We start from the raw sequence: 24,535 nt of genomic DNA, 5'->3' as shown, positions 1-24,535 counted from the left end.
TCCAGTGTTCTTCTCACTATCCCCTTTCTCTGGGCAGGACCTCTATGGGCCAATAACATTGGATTTACCTTTTAGTAGTAAGCAGCATGGGTAAAAGAAAAAGTACTAGCGTTGGCATTAGATTAACTTTACTCTAAAACCTGAATCCATCACTTAAAGGGTCTCTAACCCTTAATTTCTTTCTTTCTTTTTTTAAGATTTATTTAATTATGCATACAAGAGCCGGAGGACAGGCCAGAGGTGCAGGGGGTGAGAGGATTCACCAGAGGCAGAGAGGAGAATAGAACAGGCAGATCTATTGAAATACACTGCTGAGGGAGCAGAGGGCAAGACAAGAGAGGTCTGCTGTATCATGTGGGTAGCTCCCTGGCCGGGGATCAAACTAGTGCTGCAGTGGCTGCGAATAGCTTCATAGGTTGTGTCTTAAACCCTTGCACCAGTAGGGAGGCTCTAACCCTCAATTTCTTTATCTGTGAATAAGGATAAAATTACTTGTCTGTTGTGGTAGAGATTCTGAGAAATTAAACTAAATATACTGTGGATATCTATTAATAGCCACACAGTTCTCATTTCTTTAACTATGCAACATCTCAATCTGTTACAGGATAGGGTGTGGGGTACCCCCAAACCTGCCTGCTCTAAATGGGTTCTGCCATCTGCCTCATCAAGACAAAACATATTCCAGTGTGTAAGACCTTTGATGGGAAGGAACTTTATTTGTTTTTTTACTTGTACAAACAAACTTTTTTAATTAATGAAAAAATTTTTTCTTACTTCGTTGTGGTCCCCCTAGTTCTCTTGCCACCATGTCACCAGTGAGCCATCACCATATTCTGGAAAGAAATTTTAATACAATTATTGATTAGAAAGAGTATAGTTTAAAAGTTTCCTCATGATGCACCCAAAGTTATCCATTCTTGTGAAAAATGCCAAGCCAAACATGGTTGACCCAAAGGCCTGCCACAAGTCAAAGGCACCTCCTTGTGGGGACCTATAGGAAAGGGTCAGAAGAGGGCAGGAGAGTCTGGAGGAAAAGAGAAAAATCAAAATCAAGATAATGGTTGCCATTGTCAGCCTCTCCATGGGTCTCACTCACGTTTCTGTTTCTTTTAAATGTCTCCTTCCATGTCCCCCAAGTCCTTGGTATATGTGCAAGGCTGAGAAGCAAGCGTGACTTCTTCACAAGTCTTTCTACTCCTTATGCCTCCTAGGTCTTTTTGACATCCTCCCTGTCTTTTCCAGCTTCTCTCTGCTGCTTGGCTCTACCCTTCTTTTTTTTGGTGGGACCCTCGCTGGTGGCCGGGGATGGAACCAAATTGGCGCTGCAGAGGCTGCCAACCCAGCACTCAACTGCTGAGCCACCAGGGGAGGCCCTTGGCTCCATCCTTCTTTAGCTTGGGGCAGGGAACCTGGAACCTCCAGTTTCCCTGGGGACTACCCTGTTACAATTCCAGCTGAACCTTCGTTTCCACAAAAATCATCCCTTATTTCAGACCTCATGAATCTGCTTTTCCTCTGGGAAACTAAAGCACTTACAACCCCTATTGTTCAATTTAATAATTGGGAACATGCACTTTTTTGTTCTTCATCTCAGACCTTGACTAGTTAGAAGCTTGGGGGAAATTTTGAACTAGATGTGAGATCTCTATATATTTTATGGTGTTGAATACATCTCTGGCATTGAACACATTTGTTGCCTAATAAATACTTGATGGAGTGAGATGGGTCATAATCCTTGGGGAGAAATTCTTTTTTTTAAGATTTATTTATTTATGCATACAAGAACTGGGGTACAGGCCAGAGGTATAGGGGGTGAGAGGATTCATCAGAGAGTAGGGAGCAGAACAGGCAGATTGGCCAAAGTGCACTGCTGAGGGGAGCATCGGTTGAGAAAGGAGAGATCTGCTGTGCCATGTGGGTTAGCTCCTTGGCTGGGGATTGAAGTCAGGCAGGCCATAGGGGTGATAGCACTGAGACTTAATCTCTAGGTCACCAAAGAGGCCCTAAAGATCTTGCTATTGAAGGTCTTATGCACTAAGAGTATGTCTTTATGTGGTAGATGGCAGAACCCATATAGAGCAGGCAGGTTTGGGGGTACCATGGTCCTCCTCATTCTGCCTGCTAACAAAGTGAGGAAGAGAAGAACCTGTGCAAACCCAATACAATAGAAATTGTATACTAGGCATGGTGATAGGTATTTTACCGGATGCATCTCACTGAATCTTCATGACAACCTCTAGGTAAGCCATACCACTATCCTTGTGTTGCTGATGAAGAAGCTGAAGCTTAGAGAAAAGGCAAATCATCACAAGATCAGATTTTGTTCTGGCTGAATGTGGATCTTACCTCTAACCCGGTAATAGCTTAGTCTTAAAACTTGTGATTCTATATTTCCTGGCTTGTTTTCCCTCTAAATATTTTCCTTTGGGGTAAATCTACTTGTCACAACAGGGTATGCAGTGATGTGGTTCCAATTGGGAGGTTTTTGCCCCGAAAAAGAGAAAGTAGGGGAAAAAACATATTCCTAGAGACTGACAGAGAGACTGATAAACACACACTCCTGTCCTTTTCCTTGAGCTGTTTTATGGCAGCAAAAATTTACCAAAGGCAGTGGTGACAACACAGATTAGCAGTGGGCGGGTGGGAAGGTGCTGAAATTGGGGCTGGGGAGTGCTTTGCAGGAGCCCCAATTTTTCTCAGGGCTGTGACTTAAGATCACAAGCTGTTCCCTGAAGTACATTCACTTGTTCCTGGATCTGAGCTTATTTCCAGAGCTCTGCGGGATTCCTTATACATCCTGACCATCTCCTGGGATGTGACCCTAATATTTTGCTCTTCATGCTGCTTATTAATGGAACATGAGAGCTTAGTGAACAGGATGGTTTAGGAGAGAAAAAAGTTCCTTTTTAATGGCTAAAATAATCATTTAATCTCAATATGAAAAAGAAATTTCTGAATTTATTCCTCAAATCTTTTTCTTGAGTCACCTCAATCAGGTATTTTAAGCTAGGCACAATCAGTACAGAGATGAATGAGAAATAATGACTAGTCCTAAGGAGCTAATGTACAAATGTAAATGTGATGCATAGTGATTATTACTAGAACAGAAGCTTTAACACTTAAAGCCTCCCTAGATTACAAAGTTGTAAGCTTTCCTACCCCTGGAAGTTTCAAGTAGATGCTGAAAACTACCTGGTTATGATAGGGTAACCTTTGTTCTTACATCAGATGGGGACTGATGTATGAGACTACACTATAACTCTGTGTAACTGATGATGAGTCTATATGACTTGAAAACATACTTTCTGGGATGCTAGGATTGTATTATTTTATGCGGTAGCTACAATACTGCAATAGTGATGAATTAAAGCAGAAGAAATGTGGAAGTATTCCTAGTTGTCACATTCAAATCTGTTCTTTCTTTTCTAGTAAGAGAAATCCAATTTGTCCCAATTGTGCTCAGCTTAGAATACTCAGCTTGCAGCTAGGGGTAGCCTTGTGACGTAGTTGTGACCCGTGAGATGCAAGATCAAGTAACCAAGGGGATCTTCTGGGAAGGTTTGTTAAATGGGGCCAGGTAACCTGGTCAGTATTTTTTCAGCTTTTCCTTTATGCCTTTTGTCCTTTCTCCCATTTTTATTTTCTTCTAGGAACATGGCTGTATGCCTGGAAATGAGATAGATAGCCACTTGGTGACAAAATCACTTGCAAAAGATAGTGGGATAGGAAAAAGAGAAAATTGTGCCCTTTGTATTGTCATAGATCTTGTTTTCCAGCACAGATTCTATACATGAAGACTTTTTATTACAGGAAAAACATTATCTAGTATTTAGCTAAATTACTGTAACTGATTTTCTGTTACTTACAGCCAAATATACTCTTAACTGATATATAAAACATAGAAAAAATATTAGCTGGATTCAAATTCCATTTTTATCACTTATTAGCTATCAGCCATTAAGCAATGGATCTCATGGAATGTAAATACCATCTATAATTGACATTAATAATGTCTTTTACAGGGTAATTGGGGTATTGAATGAGATCATATGAATGATGATCTAGTGCAGTACCTGGTTCACAGAAAGAATTCAATACATATTTATTTACTTTTCTAATAGGATGTGTCACTAAATGAAGTCCTTGACACCAGTAGAAAAGATACTCATTTTATTGACAGATTGCCTCCACTATTGTGATCCATAAGATGATCCATTGAAGTGTGGAAAGATGATATTAAAAATTGTATTTGGGTTTATATTTAAATATTTTTTATAAAAAATAAGTATTTTGATTCATTTTCATCATATCATCAACACTACTACTTTGAGTACATGTTGTGTACAAAACAGAAACACATAATATAACTTTTAAATAAAATTTAAGTACAGGAGGCCCATATCAGAAAAGGTTTGGTGACCACTGTAAACATCTCCTATATCATTGTCACTTGAGTTGTTTAGTAGAAAAAGAGATTTCTGGACTCTACAAATCAGCAACTCCACAGAATAATGAATGAAAAGTCTAGAATAGTGAATTAAAAGAGCTTGGGTTTTGAAATTATTCACATAACACTCAAAAAAATGCATAACAAATTCTTATGATATTATTGGTACTTTGCAAAACACTGGATCTAAACCTGAAAGGAAGTAGTTCTTATTTTGAAGGAATGTGAAGACAAGTGTGGAGAATCACACACAAATCATTAGTATGAAGTGACTGCTTACATGAGTCAGAATAAATCACAATGAGAGCACAGAAAAAAGTGTCTGGGTCTGCTTGGGGAGGCCAGGACAACTTCCAGAAAATCTCATGAGCTGAAGGATGAGGAGTTTGCTAAAAAGAGAAGAATGTTTTATGCAGAGGCTCCAGCTGGAAAAAGACCCAGAGCAGGCAAAAATACAAGGGTTCTAGAAACGTGGAGTGGTTTTTAATTTTTCTATATCATAAGGTTTAGGTATGTGGAGAGACTGTCAAGAGTGAGAAACTGTTGTCCAGGTTGGCCTTGTAAAGGAGTTGGGTTTCATACTGTAAGCAACTGGGAGCCACAGAAGGATTTTGAGGCAGAGAGATCCCATCAGAAACGGATGTTAGACACATTAACAAGAGAATGGAGGTTAGACCAGAATGGAGAGATCACCCTACAGAGAAAAAGACCAATTAGAAAGCCAATGTTATTGACCAATTAAGAGATGATGAGGGTCAGGGGCCTCCCCTGGTGGTGCAGCGGTTGAGCGCTGGGCTGCGAAGCTGCCCGCAGCCTCTGCAGTGCTGGTTCAATCCCCGACTGCCGGCGAGGGTCCCACATGGCACGACAGACCTCTCCTGCCATGCCCACTGCTCCCCTCAGCAGTGTATTTTGTCGGTCTGGGTCTGCCTGCTCTGCTCCCCGCTCTGTCTCTGGTGAATTCTCTCACCCTCCCGCGCTTCTGACTGTACCCAGTGCTTGTATAAATAAATAAATAAATCTTAAAAAAAAAAAAAAGAGATGATGAGGGTCAACTGGAAGCTGGTAGTAGGAATGGAGAGGAGGGGATGGATTGGAAAGATAATAAGGGGTTTGCACAGTGAGATTTGATGATGGTTGGATGTGAGTGGTGAGGGAGAATAGGATATCTAGGGTAAGTAATTAGAGGAATGTTATGGACACCATATTCCAAAATGGGATGTTGGAGGAGGGGTTGTCTTTCTGGTTCTGCCTTTCTCCAGGTGCCTGAATTTGACTTGTTACTTGACTTTTCAGGTCTCATTTCTCTTCATCTGTAAAATGAAATTGTGACTGTTGTATATAATGGTGTATGTAATAATAAAATAGAAATTAATTCTTCCAGATGCTAAAATACATATTTTACTTTCCCCAAGTAATACTTTAGTGTAGTAACAAATGCATGTATCTTTAGAAAGTCTTGAATTATTTGCATATATTTATAGTTGTATTGGCTTGCATTTCATAAGAAGCAATGAAAGGATATTTTGAGTAATTACTTAAGGGTTGGATATAAGACTATTTAATGGAAAAGTGGAGGAAGAGGAGGATGGACATAAAAATGGGAACAAGAATTTTGATGGTACCTTTTTGTATTGTTTTAATTTTGAACCATAACTGAACTACCTATTTAAAACATTAAATAAAAAAAGTAAAGTCATGGGACAATTTTATTTTATTTAAAAAATTTTAAAAAGATTTATTTATGCATACAAGAACTGGAGGACAGGCCAGAGGTGTGTGTGTGTGGGGGGTGGTGGTGGTGAGAGGATTCACCAGCAACAGAATGGGGAACAGAACAGGCAGGTTGACTGAAATACACTGCTGAGGGGAGCAGTGGGAGAGTCAGGAGAGGTCTGCTGTGCCATGTGGGTAGCTCCATGGCCAGCTGTGGATAAAAGCCATGCTGCAGTGGCTGCGGATGGCTTCATAGGTTGTGCCTTAACTCCTTGCACCACCAGAGAGGCCCTATTTTTAAAATTTTTAAAAGATTTTTATTTATTTAATTACATTTTTAAATTTATTTTTACTTATTTATATAATAACTGGGATGTAGCAAGAGGTATGGGGTGGTGGTGAGAGGATTCACCAGAGACAGACTGGAGAGGCAGATCTACTGGAATACACTGCTGAGGGAAACAGCGGGAGAGACAGGAGAGGTCTGCTGTGCTATGTGGGTAGCTCCCTGGTGCGGGGATCATACTCAGGCTGCAGTGGCTGGCAATACCTTGATTGTTAAGCTCTGAGACTTAACCCCTGTGCTACCAGGGAGGCCGCATGGGGTGATTTAAATGGTGTGAATTTCTGACTTGTGTCCAGTGGGTTCCACCAACACCCACTGGGGCACTTTTGCCAAGAGAATGGAGCTTTGCACAGCCCATCTCTTTTCAAGAATTTTCCTCCCAATTTGCCCTCCTTGGCTAACTCCCACTTCACTCAGGTGTTGGCTGAAGCATTACTTCTCTCCTGTTACCCCACTCTGGTTGCTATTACTTGTTATTTCAATTTTCCTCTCCTGTTTTCTAGTGGAATGTTGTGATAACTGTAATTATGACTTTCCCCACATAATTGTTGATTTACTTGTTTTTCTTCCTATTATACTGTGAACCCCTGAGAGTGAAGAGAATCTTCTTAGAGCATCAGATACTACTTGTAACTCACAAGTATTCAAGAAATGCTTATTGAATGATTCTACCATGTGGATGTAATGTCCTTATGCTATAAACTTTTGGAGATAGCTTCTATTTCAAATATTTGTATATTTGCTCTGTTAGGTGCTAATCAGGCCAATGTAGTGATTCTCTCCTTCCCCCTCCCTCCTTCCTTCTTTCATCCTTTCCTCCCTCCTCCCCATCCTCCCTCTTCCCCATCCTCCCATCATCCCTTTTTCCTTCCTGATTATCTATGTTGGTCTCTCAGTTACAAATATGGAAAACAAGCACGATCCTTTAACTATGTAAACAAAGGCAAAAATCCGTTTATACATACTACCAGGGCCAAAGGGAAACAAGGGTTTGAAAGAAATTCCGAAGCAATTCCTCTACTTAGATTGTGAGCTCATGGGAAGCAGTGCCTTTTCCACATTTGTTGCCCCAGTACCTTGCACAGTGCCTGGTGCACAGTAGCTGCTAAACTTAGTTGAAAAAAAAAAGAGAGGGAATGTCTTGTCTTCTCTTGAGAATTTTTTTATGAAGGTAAAAAACTCTAACTTTTGAAAATTAAGTGACTAACTGTACATCTATATTGTATATAGAAACAAGAAGCTGGTTAGGAGTATGTACTTGAGGGACAGGTAGGCCTAGACTCAAATTCCTTTGCTATCACTAACTGTGTGACTTTAGCTAAATGACTGAAGTTCTCTGAGTCTTTTTTTTTTTTATTTATTTTTTATTTATAAATGAGCTGGGGTACAGGCCAGAGGCGCGGGAAGGTGAGAGGATTCACCAGAGACAGAGTGGGGAGCAGAACAGGTGGATAGACCAAAGCACTGCTGAGGGGAGCAGCAGGCGCGACAGGAGAGGTCTGCTGTGCCATGTGGGAATCTCCCTGGGTGGCCAGGAATTGAACCCGCACTGCAGAGGCTGTGGGCAGCTTCATAGCTCTGTGTTCAACCTGCTGCGCCACCGGGGAGGCCATGAGCCTGTCTTAAGTTGTAAAACGTGCACAGGTGTGTGCGTTTGTGCATGCGTGTGTGTGCACGCACGCGCGCGTGCACACACGCACTATCTCAGATGGCTTGTAAGATAATTGAATGGAGTAACCAATGCAAAGGTGTTAGCACAATGCTTGACATCTAGTAATGACTCAACATTGTTTCATCGAACTTGATATTGCACAACATGATATCTAGCTATTATACTACATTTTGCAAGGCCAGGTCAATGGTACAGGTCTAAAAACTTAACCTAAAGGAGGAAGCTTCAACTGAGAGAAGAAATGGGGAAGACAGGCTACATTAGAAGCCATTCCGTTGAGGGTATTTTTTCCTTTCGGATTGAGTTTTTTGCTGGTACTAAAATTGGAAGATGAGAAAGAGACCTTGGAGTCATGGATACCACAAACCACAAATGATTAAGCAGAGCGCAGTGTTGTCTGGTGGCCATGGGCTTGTTATCTTGGAAGCACAGTCCTTGTGCCCCTCTGTCTGATTCATTTTCATCAAGACATGTCTTTTAGCAGGTGGGTGGAAAGAGGAGAGATAATAGGGATGCTGAGGACTGATAGGAAGGAGTATTTGAGGGTAGGTCGAAATAGACAAATATTTCCGATGGTTTTTATCTCATTGATTGTCAGGACCCTGGTTGAGACAGAGCATTGGTTTTTTTCTGCTTTTTTTTCAGCATTGCTCCCAGTTGACAATAAATGTGTCTGAGTCACAGGGGGTCAAGTGACTGTTGTGTCTCTGATGAGTCATTGTCTTGCTTCCACGAATGTCCCAGCAGCTGGGGCCAATTTGTTTACTGCGAGCAAACTACAGCTTTCTGCAGGTACAGACTCTGCTTCAATCTCATTATCAGGACAACCAAGCTTGATTTGGGGAACAGGCGGCAGGAGCTGCCAGTGGGATGTGATGACATGCGTCCAATTTTGTATCACAAGAAGCAAATGGGCAAGTGTTTAGATTGGGAACCCAAAAGATTGAGCAAGAGTTAGATGGTGTGAACAGAACTAATTCTTATCACTCAGGATCTCAGTGAGATGGGTGGCACATTCGCTTTGGGTAATTGAACAGCACTTCATAGAAAAGCTTTCTACAAAAGTTTGAGTTAGGTCCAGGGAAACAATGATGGATGGTATAAGTCCCCCAGGAAAGGAAGATGAGAGAGCCCTTACTAGGTTAAAGAAGCCAGGGAAAGAAGTGGTTATGGAAGTTTGGTTGTGGGGGCGGGGGGGGGGTGTTAGTTGTTTGGAGAGGACCACCTGAAAGGAGCTGTGACCATCATTTTTTTTTTTAAGATTTATTTATGTATACAAGAACCGGGGTACAGGCCAGATGCGCAGGAGGGTGAGAGGATTCACCAGAGACAGAACAGGGAACAGAACAGGCAGACTGACAAAATACACTGCTGAGGGGAGCAGCGGGCGAGACAGGATAGGTCTGCCACGCCATGTGGGACCCTCGCCGGCCAGCTGGGATCGAACTCATGCTGCAGAGGCTGTGGACAGCTTCACAGCGTGGTGCTCAACCTCCTGCACCACCAGGGGAGGCCCTGTGACCATCATTTAAGGGCCTAAGTTGACTTATAGTTGTCAATACAAAGACAATTAGCAGAAAAAACCCAACCTCATATTTCCACCACCACTTCTTCTTAGATTCTTTCACTGACCACATCTAATTGGAAGCCAGAGAGCAAGGGGGCTGTTGATACAGGCCACAGGGATCAGCTTCCTGGGAAAGAGGATCAGGGGAAGAGATTGAGTGGGTCTGGAGGACTTGCTAGCTAGAAAAGCTGGTTTCCAATCTGGTTCTTAGCTTTTTTTTCATAAGTAAAATGGGGAAATCACTCTACCTGCTGTGTTGTGATAATGGAATGAGATAACGGAGGTTAAAAAGAGTCAAAAATCCATGAAGGACTTTGTGAATGTTGAGTTTGAAGTTTTTGAATACCTGCTACTTTTCAAGGAAAAGGAAACTCTAATATCACAGTTTGACCAAAGTAAATATTTTACTCTCTGGTGGGTGGGTTCACCAATCTTCTGAGAGCCTAGTAAGCACAGAGCCCATATCTGAAGCTGGGGCTCTGCATGGGGACAAAGGTGTCTAGGCTATAAAAGAGATGATGACAGACATAAGATGTAGCCACTTCTCCCTCAAAAGTTGGTAATATAATTAGAAAGGAAGATATGATATGTTTGTGTATGTGTATTCCTAAATCTGTATGTGAAATGTATAGAAAGATATGAAGATCTCTGAACACACACACACACAAAGTAATAAAGTAACAGTGTCACACATGCACAATGAAGATATACAGCTGGGAGTGATTATAGTTGAATAGGGACAATCAGGAAAGGTATTTAGAGAATGGAATTTGAGATGGAAACTGGGTGTTGAGGTTCCAGCCTGTTGTCCTGTTGAGGCTGTTATTCTCCTTCCCGGTTTAGAAAGAGATCTTTTCATGCTCTACCGACTGAGCTAGCCAGTCAGCCAGGCAACTTAGAAATAGATCCTTTTTTAAAAAGTGGATGCAATACTTGAGTTCTTTCAATTGCTAGCTTTGTTTCTTCTTTTTATCTCCAATACTGGGTATACTTTAGCCTTCTGAAGGCCCTCAAGAAATGTTGGTTAACTGAATTAGTAAAATAGATATGGCATTTTCCGCCTTATGAAGCAGAACAGGAGAATGCACATCACACTGCCTACCCTCAGCAGTGGTCTCCATGAGAATCTTCCAAGGGTGTTTGAAATCCCACTCCATGCAAAAGAGGAGACACAGTGAGTGAGCTTAGCATATGCTTTGATAAGTGATTTGCATAAGATTAGTGTGTGCATAGACTGCAATCTTAGAAATTTCCAGACAGAAAATGATTACTCTCTGGAAGATGTTTAGTTTATTAAGAGCCTATGACATGCCAGACATGCTTCTCCTATCCTTCAATGTGGGGACTTAGTAGAAAGAAAAGATAGATGAGTGAGGGTGCTAATCTGCTTCCCCAGAAGTTGTCAGATTATTGTGAATGCAAGTGTTTGGCATTTAAATACTTGTTACGTAAATGCTAATAATCAGGGACTCAGGATGTGGCACAATGAAAGGAAATGTTAAAGTAACTCCAAACTTCTAGGGCAAATATCAGTGGAAAAGATACTGGAGTGCGTTAGTTCAGAAACACTGCTATGAGTGCAGAAATCAGTGGCTCTGAGCCCAGGGAGCACAGCCCAGGGAACAGAGCTTGAAGCAATGCCAAGGCTTCTGGGCATTGAGATCAGTCTGTAGCTGGTAGGAGCTCTTGAAACAGGCTGAAGTATGTGGAAGAAAAGCATAGGCTGTACCTACCATCAGTTCCCTGAAGAAGAAAGACGAGAATACTGCCCCCTCAGAAGCTTGAGGGCCTCAAGAATTGTTCTCTCCCACGTTCAGGGTGCTCAAGACTAAGCCAAGTTTCCAATGTACCTAAGAACAACTGGACCACACCTCAACCTATAACTAAGACTGCTGGGCTGTGGGCAAGTGTTGGGGATGATGGGATGTGTGTATGCCCAGGCAGGCCTCTTGAATTTTTCTCACATTTTTAAAATTGAGGTAAAATTTATGAAACAAATAACCATTTTATTTTTTATGATAGTAGTATTAAATTAAATTATTTGTAATTAAATTGTTTTATTCAAGTAACTGGTTTACCACACTTTGTATGTTTTAGGAATATAGGTTCACACCTCTTAAATAGATGTTATCATACCAGGTCCATCACTAAAGCATCAGCAACCCTCCACAATAGCCCATAAGCCCCTCCCCACTTCCCCTTCACACCCTCACTCTCCACTTCTGGTAGCCTCAATTCTGCAGCCAGATCTGAAGGGTTTCTTTGGGTTTGGTTTTGTCTGTTTCTCTGTTTCTTTGCTTTGTTTTCCTTTTTCTTTTTTTTTAATTAATTAATTAATTATTTTAAAATATGCTTAACTATTTTATTTATTTATTTATACATGCACTGGGTACAGTCAGAAGTACGGGAGGGTGAGAGAATTCACCAGAGCCATAGCGGGGAGCAGAGCAGGCAGAAGGACCGAGGTACACTGCTGAGGGGAGCAGCGGGAGGCAGGAGAGGTCTGTGAGCCATGTGGGACCCTCCTCCGGTGGCTGGGGAGCAGCTGGGGATCGAACCGGAACTGCAGAGGCTGTGGGCAGCTTCGTAATCCAGCGCTCAACCGCTGCGCCACCGGGGAGGCCCTCTTTGCTTTGTTTTTCTATATTTCATAGATGAGTGAAATTCTGTGGTATTTGTCATTCTAGAATTAACCATTTTTATTTCTTTTAATTTTTAATTTTATTATTATTTTTTAATTTTATATATTTTTTACATCATTTTTCTTTTTTGCACAATGTATGCCTTTTCATCTTGGTTATAGTCCCCATACAATTCCCACCCGCCTTGTTTTGATCCTACTCCTTCCTCACTCCCTGTAGTGCATCTCTGGTTTATAGTTGCTTGTTGATTTTGATTTTTACTTTATTATAATTAGTCTTTTTCTTGGTCCCTTATTTAGGTTTTCTGAATTCCTGCTATGAGTGAGACCATCTGGTATTTTTCTTTTTCTCTTGTCTTATTTCGCTGAGCATGATCCCTTCCAGCTCCATCCATGTTGCTGCAAATTGCATGAGTTTATTTAGTTATTTATTTTTTTAAGATGCATACAATAGCTGGGGCACAGGCCAGAGATGTGGGGGGCGGGGAGGGGGTGAGAGGATTCACCAGAAACAGAGTGGGGAACAGAACAGGCAGACTGAACTGAAATACACTGCTGAGGGGAGCAGCAAGTGAGGCAGGAGAGGTCTGCTGCGCCATGTGGGAATCTCCCTGGCGGGCCGGGGATCGAACTTGTGCTGCAGAGGCTTCGGATTGCTTCATAGTGCAGTGCTTAACCCCTTGCGCCACCAGGGAGGCCGAGTTTTTTTTTTTTTTTTTTGATTACTGAGTAATATTCCATGGTGTATATGTACCACATCTTCTTGATCCAGTCATCTGTTTGTGGGCATTTAGGTTGTTTCCAAAGCTTAGCTATTGCAAATAGTGCTGCTATAAACATAGGGGTGCAGGTGCCCTTTTGAATTAATGTTTCTGTGTCCTTTGGGTAAATACCTAGGAGTGGAATTGCTGGATCATATGGAAGCTTCATCTTTAGCAGGTTGAGGAATCTCCACACAGCTTTCCAGAGTGGTTGGACCAGTTTGCACTCCCACCAGCAGTGCAGGAGAGTTCCTTTTTCTCCACATCCTTGCCGACATTTGTTGTTGCTAGTTTTTTTAATATGTGCCATTCTCACTGGTGTAAGATGGTATCTCACTGTAGTTTTGATTTGCATTTCCCTGATTACAAGTGATGTTGAACATTTTTTTCATATGCCTGTTGGCCATTTGCATTTCCTCTGTGGAGAAGTTTCTTTTTAGCTCTTCTGCCCATTTTTTTTTTTTTCTGGACAATTGCAGAGAGGATTATTATTATTATTTTAAAATATTTTATTTTATGTAATTTTTACATCATTTTTCATTTTTGCACAATGTATGCATTTTCATTTTGGTTATATTCCCCATACAATTGCATCCCCCCTTATTTTGACCCTAATCCTTCCTCTACCCATCCCCCCACCCTTCTACCTATTTATTGACTGGATTATTTACTTTGTTTTTGTTGAGTCTCATCAGCTCTTTGTAGATTTTTGTGATCAGTCCTTTATCATTAGTGTTGTGTGCAAAAATTTTCTCACAATCGGTGGAGTGTCTCTTTGTTTTGGTTATTGTCTCTTTTGCTGTGCAGAAACTCTTTAATTTGATGTAGTCCCAGCTGTTGATCTTTGCCTTTACTATTACTGCTTTGGGTGGGTGACGTGTCTTTGAAGATGTTACTGAGGTGTATGTCATGTAGTGTTAGAATTAACCATTTTTAAAGTATACAATTCATTTAGGACATTCACAATGTTGTGTAACTGTAACAGGGTGGTCCCCAGGAAAGGGGGAGGTTCCCTGCCCCACCCAAGGGAGGGTGGAGCTGAGCAGGAAGAGGAGAAGCTGAAGAGACTGAGGAAGGAAGCAGGATGGAGCCAGGAGACCTGGAGGAGGCGCATGGAGCCTAGAGACACGTGAAGAAACTGTGCTTGTCTTTTGGTTGTGGACTGGGTGACACAGATGTGGGTGAGACCCGTGGGGAGGTGACAATGGCAGCTTTTATTTTGATGTTGATTTTGCTCTTTTCCTTCCGGGCTTGTCTGGTTGTTTCTGGCCCTTTTCTGTGGGTCCCTACTGGAAGATGCTTTAGACTTGTGGCAGGCTTTGGGGCCTTGCTCTGGGCCAATCCCATTTGGATGGACTTTTACCCACGAGGGGATGGGTAACTTTGGGTGCTTCATTTAGAAACTAGACTTTGCCTTTCCTGTATTGTTTCCTAGTTTTATTAAAGTTCCTTCCCATTAAAGTCTCATATGTTTGTATTGATGCGGCGGATGGCAGAACCCTACATAGAACAGGCAGGTTTGCGGGGTTTGGGCTACCCCTCTCCCTGTCCTATAACATAACCATCACCTCTATCTAGTTCCACGACATACCTATTAAGCAACTCCCCATTCCTCTCTCTGTCAAGTGCTGAGTAAACTCCATTCTGGGTTTTGTTTCTGAATGAATGGCCATACCACACTTTGTTTATCCATTTATTACTTGATGGAAATTTAGATTGTTTCCACCTTTCGGTATTTGAATAATGTTGCTATGAAATTCATATACAAGGATTTTGGGACTATCTATTTTCAGTTTTCTGAGTATACACCAAGGAGAGGAATTGCTTGCTTATCATATGCTAATTCTGTTTAACTTTTAAATAGGAACTGACAAACTGTTTTCCACAGCAGAAACACAATTTTGTATTCCAATTAGCAGTATATTTCAATTTCCCCATACCTTCACCAATGCTTCCCATATAAAATATTCTAGTCACCCAGTGTGTATACAGTGGCACCTCATTGTGTTTTGATTTGCATTTCCCTGGTGACTAATGCTGTTCCTTTTCATTCCCTATTGCATTTTAACTCAATGGAAATAATTCAAAAGCTATACTCCTTGCCTTGGAGTGGATCTGTAGAATGAGCTAGGTGGTAAATTTCCACATGTAGATTTGAACTCTTTTGAGTCACAGTTATCTTTGAATGCCAGAGACAAGTAGGGCCTAATAAACATTTGTGGGTGATGCTAGGTATATGGAAATAAATGAAGAACTTTTTCCGAAGCAGTATTTATTAAACTATGCTACTCATAGAACATTTTTTATTTTGCTCTGAAATTTTACTTTAAAGTCTTCCCAAGAAAAGTGAATGAGACAAATAGCAAATTCCCCACTTGATGGGCTTGAGAATCTCTTAAAACAAGGCAACTCATGAGTTTCAAATTCTGTCTTTCTTTCTGAGCGAACTTTGACCTTTGACAAAATTTCTGACTTGTGTTCTATGTTAAGACAGCCCTCTGTGGTTCATTCCCCATTGGTTCCAGTGTGGGGGATGAAGATGAGTTCCTACAAGTGTTGACAGATCCCTTGGGAAACTCCAAGAAGATACTCATAAGTGAGCTCATTAAAATAAGGTTGTAAGGATCTTCCTATGTAAGTCATCCATTTAAATATAGCTGATTTGGATTGAATTTCTCCTTCATTAGAGTCATTAACTCTTTTTGCAGTAAATGGACAGGGTAATGCATGTTCAGTTAGGGAAAGGAAAAGTTATGTACCCAAAATAGTCTCATATCACAGTTAGGTTTTTTTTGTTGTTGCAGAAATAGATCTACATTGAAAGAGAGGAATGTGGAAAATGATATGAAAATAGAAACCATGTTGTCTATTACCTCTTTGGATAAGTAGGTTAGTTCTCTAGAATTCTTAGGTTTAGAAGACACAGGAAATTTTATAGTATAGCATCAAGGTCCTTAGCTGACTTAATATTGGCCCAGGCATCAGAACCATGTCTGGGACTGAGCCTTCATTAGGTGTTTCTTGTTAGTAATTTTTCTTCTTGTGGCTAGAATTCAACCTTCCATTGTGAATATTTTTCCCTCCAAAGTGAAAACATTCTGAAATGTTTTTACTTGAGAACTAGGACTGAATATACAGTAAGAAAAACATTTCAGTCCCATTTCTAAGAATGACATTTTTCTCATTCTGTCAACCATACTCAGCTTTCCCAGAGTTAATCACTTCACTAGTCGAGTCATAGCTGGAGACCCCTTATAGATGGAGTAGTGGCTGCCTGACTAGAAATGATCAGAATTACTGGTTTTTCTATGGCAAATATATGTCAAAATCCTTTTCTTGGTGGTATTGGGATGGGCAGCTAAGGAAAGTAGATGGTCTCTGTAGAAAATCATGACAAGATTCTTAAAATCTGTTATCTTTCTTCTGCCATCTTTTATTTCCTGTTATCAACATTTAAGGTCATACAGTTTGCCAGAGAAACAAAGTAAGTCAATAAATAGCCATTGGATGAATCTTCTTTAAATATTTAGAGGATGATGTATTTCTATGAATAAATTACTATTTGTTTCCAGATATGGTCATTATTTTTAGCAGAACTAGAGACATCTATATTTTCCTCTCTCTGTAGTTTCCTGCCTCTGTGTTTTCATACATAGATCTTTCTATTCCTTTATGAGTCCTCAAGTGCAATCTGCAATCATAATGACTAAAATGTTAGAAATCGGTCTTGAGTATTCTGAGCTAGATGCCATAGGGCATGCTAAGAATTTGTCATCTTATTCCTCCTTCTTATTTGGAGATTATCTGTTCAGCAAAAATGTTCTCTTCTTTTTCCTGGTAGAATTGGTAGATAAATACAAGGAGTTTTGTATTTTTTCCTAAATCTGGAAACCCAATTTCCTGGACATTTACTTATATTACCATTCTGTTTGTCTTCTGCAGTCAATGTGACTGTGTGACTGTTGTAGAAGCAACTTGCCATTTCTAGAAGTGGCTTATAAAAACCTGCTATGTCTTGCATGTTCTTTACCCTTTTTTGTTGGTTAGAAAAGAGATAGCTTCTAGGATGCCCTCAGGAGTTGCATGTTGAAGATGGCAGAATTTTTCCTCCATGGAGGAAAACTATTCCACTAATCTGTTTACTTTACTGTACTGTTCTGCGAGCAAGAAAATGAACTTCTATAGTGTTTGAATTATTATACATTTCAGGATCTATTATATTTATTATATAAGTAGTAAGCTTAATAAATGTTTGCAATACTTTAAAACATTTTATCAGTAACTGAATTACTAGATAGAAGACTTAGCTTGGGGGACTCCCTGGTGGTGCAAGGGGTTAAGTCTTACCTCTATCAAACTATCTCCAGCCACTGCAGCATGAATTCAATCCCCAGCCAGGGAACTAACCCACATGGCACAGCAGACCTCTTCTGTTTCACTCGCTGCTCCCCTTAGCAGTGTATTTCAGTCAGTCTGCCTGTTCTGTTCCCCACTCTGTCTCTGGTAAATCCTCTCATCCCCCGCACCTCTGGCCTACACCCCAGTTCTTGTATGCATATATACATAAAAATAAATCATTTAAAAAGAAAGACAACTTAGCATGTGACAGCTACCTTAGTATAATGGAAATTATTCATAACTTCCAAAGGTGGCTTAGAGTGATTCCCGTCAGTATGTATGTTTTTCCTGAGCCATGTTCAGGCTCATGGATGTAGGTACAGAATGGAAAGAGAGTTGAATTTTCCCAAGGCTGAGGTTTGCTAAATAAGTATGATGAATTGGGAGAGAAACGTGAGGGTAGAAGTTGTATGCAAAAGAGTCTTTATAGTGATAGATATGACAGCAAAACAGGATGAGGGATGTGAGGACCTGAAAAGGTTGTGGGAGAGTAAATAGGTGGTAGAATTTATGGATTGTAGATGTTTGTGGGGATGAGGGAGTATTGCAGGCGAGCTCTAGAGAAAATGCCCTGGAAGAGAATGGATGGAGGTCTAAATGTGGATATTGGAATCTGAGATTAAGAGTCATTGTTAGGTTTTGGTAATGACAAGACTATGGACTGACACTGAGAAGACTGACTAATACAGCATGGAGGAAAAAGCCTTGTAGGGCAGATGATAGAAGAACAGAAGACAGTATTGAAAGTATCATGGAGATAGAATTGAAATGGCTAAAAATTAGGACAAGCACATTGGTAGAAAGAGTAGCAGTAAGTTATGAACTAAAAATTTTGAAGCATAGCAGAAAATGACCAAGAGGATGGCAGAGTTCTAAAGCAGAGAGGTGGGGGTGATAATAATCTGAAAATATACATTCAAAGTGAGATCATTTTGGGGAAAGGGAGAGAGAATGGTTTAATACAGCAATGAGGAGCACAGAGTATACCTACCCAACTTTCAGACTAGGAATGTAGGAGGCCTGAGAGTAGAGACAATACCTGTAGAAACTGGGTCCTTGGGGAGAACCAGGTTTCCATTAGTAACTGGAAAAATGTTAAGGATAAAGAGAATTCACTGAAAATAGACTAAGGTGCAGAGAGCATAGTAGAGGGTTTTTAGGAGTGGGAATGGGTGGAGACAACAGATGACCAGCAGAGCCTTACGAAAATAATAAAAGCCCCATATGTAAGGAACAGATTACGAACGATGGTGTGAGAAAATTCTTTCTACTGGCTACTTCCCATTGTGACTGTGTGTTTTTTTTTTTTTTTTTTTTTTTTAATGAACTGAGGGGTCTGCCTGCAGTAGATAATATGTCCCAGTTCGCTCCTCTGAAATAGATCTCGCTCCTGGAACAGAGAGAAGCAGACAATAGAGGAGCCCTTGGCCAACATTGCAAGATTAGATATAACTGTTAGTTCTTTACTTGATTGCCCTAAAAAGAGACTTCTCTGATTTACTTGTTCTGTTTGGGGCAACACATCTGGATAGGAAAGAAAAACATTTGAAAAGCTTGTTTCTACTGCAGGAAAGACTTGACAAAGGGAAAACTTTGTTTTCCCTGACCCTTTGCATTGTGTGAGAAATCATATCAACTATGGGCAGTCAGCACTAACACCCCAGTGGGACCCTTCTCTAACCAGTCACTGCTGAAAATCACCTTTAAAAAGAAAGAGAAAATGAATCTTTATTTGGATAGTTGATAAATGACCCATCAGAAATACAAGTATACTAATTTACAGAAAACAGTTGTTTTCTTTAAATTTTTTTGATTGAAGTACATTATAACATATATATTTCAGGCATATAGTATTTAAATTGCCATCTGTATGTACTAATTTACATTCACCATCAAAAATCAAGTTTCCACCTTTTACTATATACAATTGATGCCTTATACCCAGTTTACACAAGTTTACCCTTATTCTCTTCCTTTCTGGTAGCCACTACTTCATTCTCATAATCTAAGAGTATGTTTTGTTTGTTCATTAGTTTTGTTTTGTATTTTCCACATATAGGTAAATTCATATAGTTCTTATCTTTCTCTGTCTGACTTATTTCACTAAATATAATATCCTCTAGGTCCACTGATGTTGCAAATGGTGAGACTTCATCTGTTTTTTAGCTGAGTAGTATTCCGTGTGTATATATATGCTTCATCTTTATCCAACCATTTGTCAATGGGCACTTAGATCGTTTCCAAGTCTTGGCTATTGTTAATAGTACTATGATGAATAATCTCTTCAAATTAGTGTTTTTGTATTCTTCAGATAAATACCCAGTAGTGGGATGACTGGATTATACAAGATTTCTATTTTTAATTTTTTAAAAGATTTATTTATTTATGTGTACAAGAACTGGGGTGTAAGCCTGAGGTGCAGGAGGTGAGAGGATTCACCAGAGACAGAGTGGGGAGCAGAACAGGCAGACTCACTGAAATACGCTGCTGAGGGGAGTAGTGGGCGAGACAGGAGAGGTCTGCTGCGCCATGTAGGTTGCTGCTTGGCCAGCCGGATTGAACTCATGTTGCGGTGGCTGGCAGTAGCTTGATAGCACTATCTCTTACCTCTGCACCACCAGAGAGGCCCTATTTTTAATTTTTTGAGGATTCTCTACTCTGTTTTTCAGAATGGTTGTTCCAGTTTATATCCCCTCCAGCATCATATCATCATTGTTATTTCCCAACTTTTGGATTATAGCCATTCTTACAGGTGTGAGGTGATACCTAAATTTTTAAAAAAAAATATTTATTTATGCATAGAACTGGGGTACAAGCCAAAAGTCAGGAGACAGAGTGGGGAACAGAATAGGTGGATTAACTAAAATGCACTGCTGAAGGGAGCACTGGGCAAGACTTGAGAGGTCTGCTGTGCTATGTAGATCAGCTTCCTGGCCAGGGATCAAACCTGTGCTGCACTGGCTGCTGGTAGCTTCATAGTGCTGAGACTTAACCCCTTGTGTCATGGGGTGGGTGGGGGGAGACTCATACCTCATTGTTTTGATTTGCATTTTCTAACAATTATTTTCCTATTGCTGTCATAGCCTGCTTGGTGGGGCTGTCATATTGCAGATCTCAGTGGCCTGAGTGGGACCCTGAGTGTGTGTGTCAGACAAATTCTAGTTCTGTAGCATGACATAAGTAGAGTGTGACCTAAGTAGAGGTACATTGCATCCATGGCTTTGGTGTTCAGTCTCCCCAGCTGAATTTTTACAATTCAGAACATATTTCTTCAGCAATAAGGTAATTTTCACCAAAAAAAGCTAATAAATCATGTAATCAGAAGATGGGGTCAACCTGCCTCTTACCTTTTATGTGGATTTGGTCTTCCTATTCTCTCAGCGTTATCTGCTGACATTTGTACTCCTGAAATAATTTGTATTGGGATGGGAGAAAATCAGAAAAGAAAATATTTTCCTCGAACTACTTTAGAAGGAGAAGATTTTGAGGTCATATAGGGAAGTTAAGCCTCATTTTGTCAGAGTGACTGGAATGTGGAATAGTGGTATGGTAAAGTCAAAGGTCTACAGTTTTGGGTTTTTTTTTTTCCCAAGTTCAGTTGTGAAGCTTGGGATATTGACTTCTCGTAGTGAGTTTCTCTTTGGCAGACTTGATGAAAGACTCTTTCTTAGATCTGCAAATCTAAGATCTGCAAAGTATAAAGAAGAGTCCTCTCTAGGGAGTGGATCTTCTTTGAATCCTTGGCTCCAGACATGCAGGTTTTCTTTGCACAAGTTTGCCAGAGACTCTGGAAATTATACTGTGTCATCAGCTACTTTGATCATATTTTTTATGTTTTATTTTTATTTTATTTTTTTAAGATTTATTTATTTATACAAGAACTGGGGTAAGGCCAGATGTGCAGGAGGATGAGAGCATTCACCAGAGACAGAGCGGGGAACAGAATAGGCAGACTGACAAAATACACTGCTGACAGAATCAGTGGGGGAGATAGGAGAGGTCTGCTGTGCTATATGGACATCTTCGTGGCCTATCGGCAGGGATTGAACTGGCACTGCAGAGGCTGTGGACAGCTTCACAGCACTGCGCTCAACCGCCTGTGCCACCAGGGAGGCCCTGACCATATTTTTTAAACCCCTTTCAACTGTACATGTGGAACTATGTAAGTTATTAAGGAATTCAGCTTATTTTCAATGTCTCTGTTAAAGTTAATCTTAGCCCATTTTTGCCTCCTCTTAACTCAGTGCTTATAGGATGTTCTTGTGTATTTGTGAAAACCCATCTTACTTTCTGTTGCTGTGTCATTTTATTCCCAGTGAACTGTTACTTTCAACTACACTCTCTGGTTATTTCTGGGCTCTTGCTAAGAGTGAACACTTCCATAATTCTAAATTACCAGATCAAAGAATCCTAAAATTGATTAGATAAATGAATAGTAAGATACTTGCATATATTTTCCTCACATAAATAATTAAAAAATTACAGTTAATCTAGAAAAATACTTTGTTAATTAATGAAATGTATTTACAATTCCTATATAGTTTGGATAATTATAAATGAGACCACTAACCATCACTTGTTACCGTAGAGTTTATAGAATAGTTTAGTTTTTATTACTTATTTGATTTCAAGACAGTTGTATGAATTAAGAACAGATATTAATATACCTATATCAGAGATGGAATTAAGTTCTAGGAGTGTCTATCATATGGCCAATAGATATTGAATTCCAAACCACTGATTCTAGATCATGACAATTGAAATAATTTCTGTAAAAACAAAACCTGGTCTTGTTCACAAGCAATAGTTTACCATACATGTTTCAATGTTAGTGTTCGGCTGACAAACATAGGTACTATATATTACCAATTTGAGGTTTTTCACATGGGGATGATCCGAGGATGTCTTCCTGAAGCACATGAAGGAGCATCTCTGGCAGTTCTTAGCTCTGTGACTTTGGCCAAGTCACCTAATCGCTCCAATTTCTCAGTTTTCTTAACTCCGAAAGAGGAGTGCTAATGCTATCTGTTACTTCTTACTTCAAAGGTAGCTGAGTTGATCTAATGAAGTAACTGATTGGAAAATGGTTGGTGGATGTAAAGCAGTGTAGAAAAGGTGTGAACTTCATCACAATTATCTTTGGCCAAAGGACAGAGGGAGCATACTGGGTGGTGGTCAGTTACGTCTCCTTGCATGCTCAGGGATGAACTTTTTTGAGATTAACATTTTTCCTGTAAAATAAAAGAGAGGAGACCATGTGAAATAGACAAAGTTGTCTTAGGATACTCTCATGCTCGTGTGTCCACATTCCCCTATTCATTCTTATTTCCTTGCCCCATTGCCAGAACTACCTTTCCTGGCTGTCACTGCTGGCATGTTATCTTTTCTAAGAAAGAGTTGATATTGGTTTAGGTGATATTTTTCCATCAAGTAGTACACGTCCCATAAGAATGACTCCTTCCTTGAGGGATAGGTGTATTTTTATTTGGGTCTCTCAAAACTTTGCATGATTATGGCTGCCTATTCTAAGGTTGTCTCTGAATGAGGCTATCAACTCTGCATTACCATTACATGTCATATAAGAGTATGCTATAAACGCCACACAATGTTTTATTTTTGTTGCAGTATAATTACATAAAACAAAACATACCATTTTAAGTGTTCAGTTCAATGCGTTTGGACAAACATATGCACTATATACCATCACAGGTATCATTGCCAGGTATCATTGCCATGTGCACCCTTGTGGTCAATCTCCTGTGCCCACCTTCGGCTCCAAATTGCTTTCTGTCATCATAAATTAGTTCTTCATTCTCTAGAGATTCATATTACAAGATGTAATCTTTTGTGTTTGGCTCAAGGGTGTCATAGATTATGACATATGCTGTAAGCAAACAAAGTGCAACTCTTATGCCTCCTCTCCTACAATTGTGGATAGTTGACAGTTTGGTGTACTGAATGAATTCTTGGCTAATGATAGTCCATGTCACTATCATTGGTTAATGATAGTCTATGTGGTCTGGGCTTGTGACTTTCTAGTTTTTGAATAAGAAAGATTCAAATTTCCCGTTTTGTTATCGTTAGTGAGTTATCAGCTACTAGTGAGTAGCAAAGGTGAGTAGGATAGGGGAAGTTTGGGCTGTTATTTTTATTTTATGATCTGTAGCACACATTTGCTTTTGATAAATTGGTGTGCATGTAAAGTAATTATGGTTCAATTAAATGGCATTTATTCAACTTTTATATTATAAGAGTCATACAAACTCATTGAAAGTTTGAGAAATAAAAGGAAAAGGACAATATTTTTTTTTCTATTTCTCATAGAGAAAAACATTAATTTTGGGGGGTATATTTCTTTCCATTCCCCCCCCCATAGTTTTTTATGTAGATATGATGGTACTATATATAAAATTTTGTACTCTGCTTCTTTTCACTTAATATTTTATTTATAGCATTTCTCTGTGTCATTGAAAAATCTTCATAAAAATAATTTTAAAAGGCCATTTGTAGCTCTCCTCATACAATTCTAAAGTATGTTATATTATTACTGGTATATATTATGACAGAGAGAGACAGAGAGAAAGAGGGAGAGAGAGAGAGAGAGAGAGAGAGAGAGAGAGAGAGAGAGAGAGAAAGAGAGAGAGAGATATTCAGAATTCCATAAATGAGGTATTAAAAGCACTAGTGAATCCTCCCTTTAAAAGGATCCTATGTGATTCCAGTTCTACTTCAGTATATAGGGACTATACTCACAAAAGAATACAGTTATATCTCTTTGATAGAAGGAAACACAGACTGGTAGCTAAATAAGACTTAAGTGATGTAGAGACATCCTAACCCTCTGTCTTAACACCTTAAGCTTGCCTATTGGTATTTTCTGCCCTGCATGTGAGTAGGTTTAGCTATGCTTCCTTAAGGCTACTGGTGAGTTTCCATCTGTCCAATCTCAAATTGACAGAAGTGATAGGGGTAGGAGACTGGAGTGAC

Source organism: Talpa europaea (assembly GCF_964194135.1).
Source record: "Talpa europaea genome assembly, chromosome: 12".
Lineage (NCBI taxonomy): Eukaryota > Metazoa > Chordata > Mammalia > Eulipotyphla > Talpidae > Talpa > Talpa europaea.
This window is presented reverse-complemented; position numbering follows the sequence as displayed.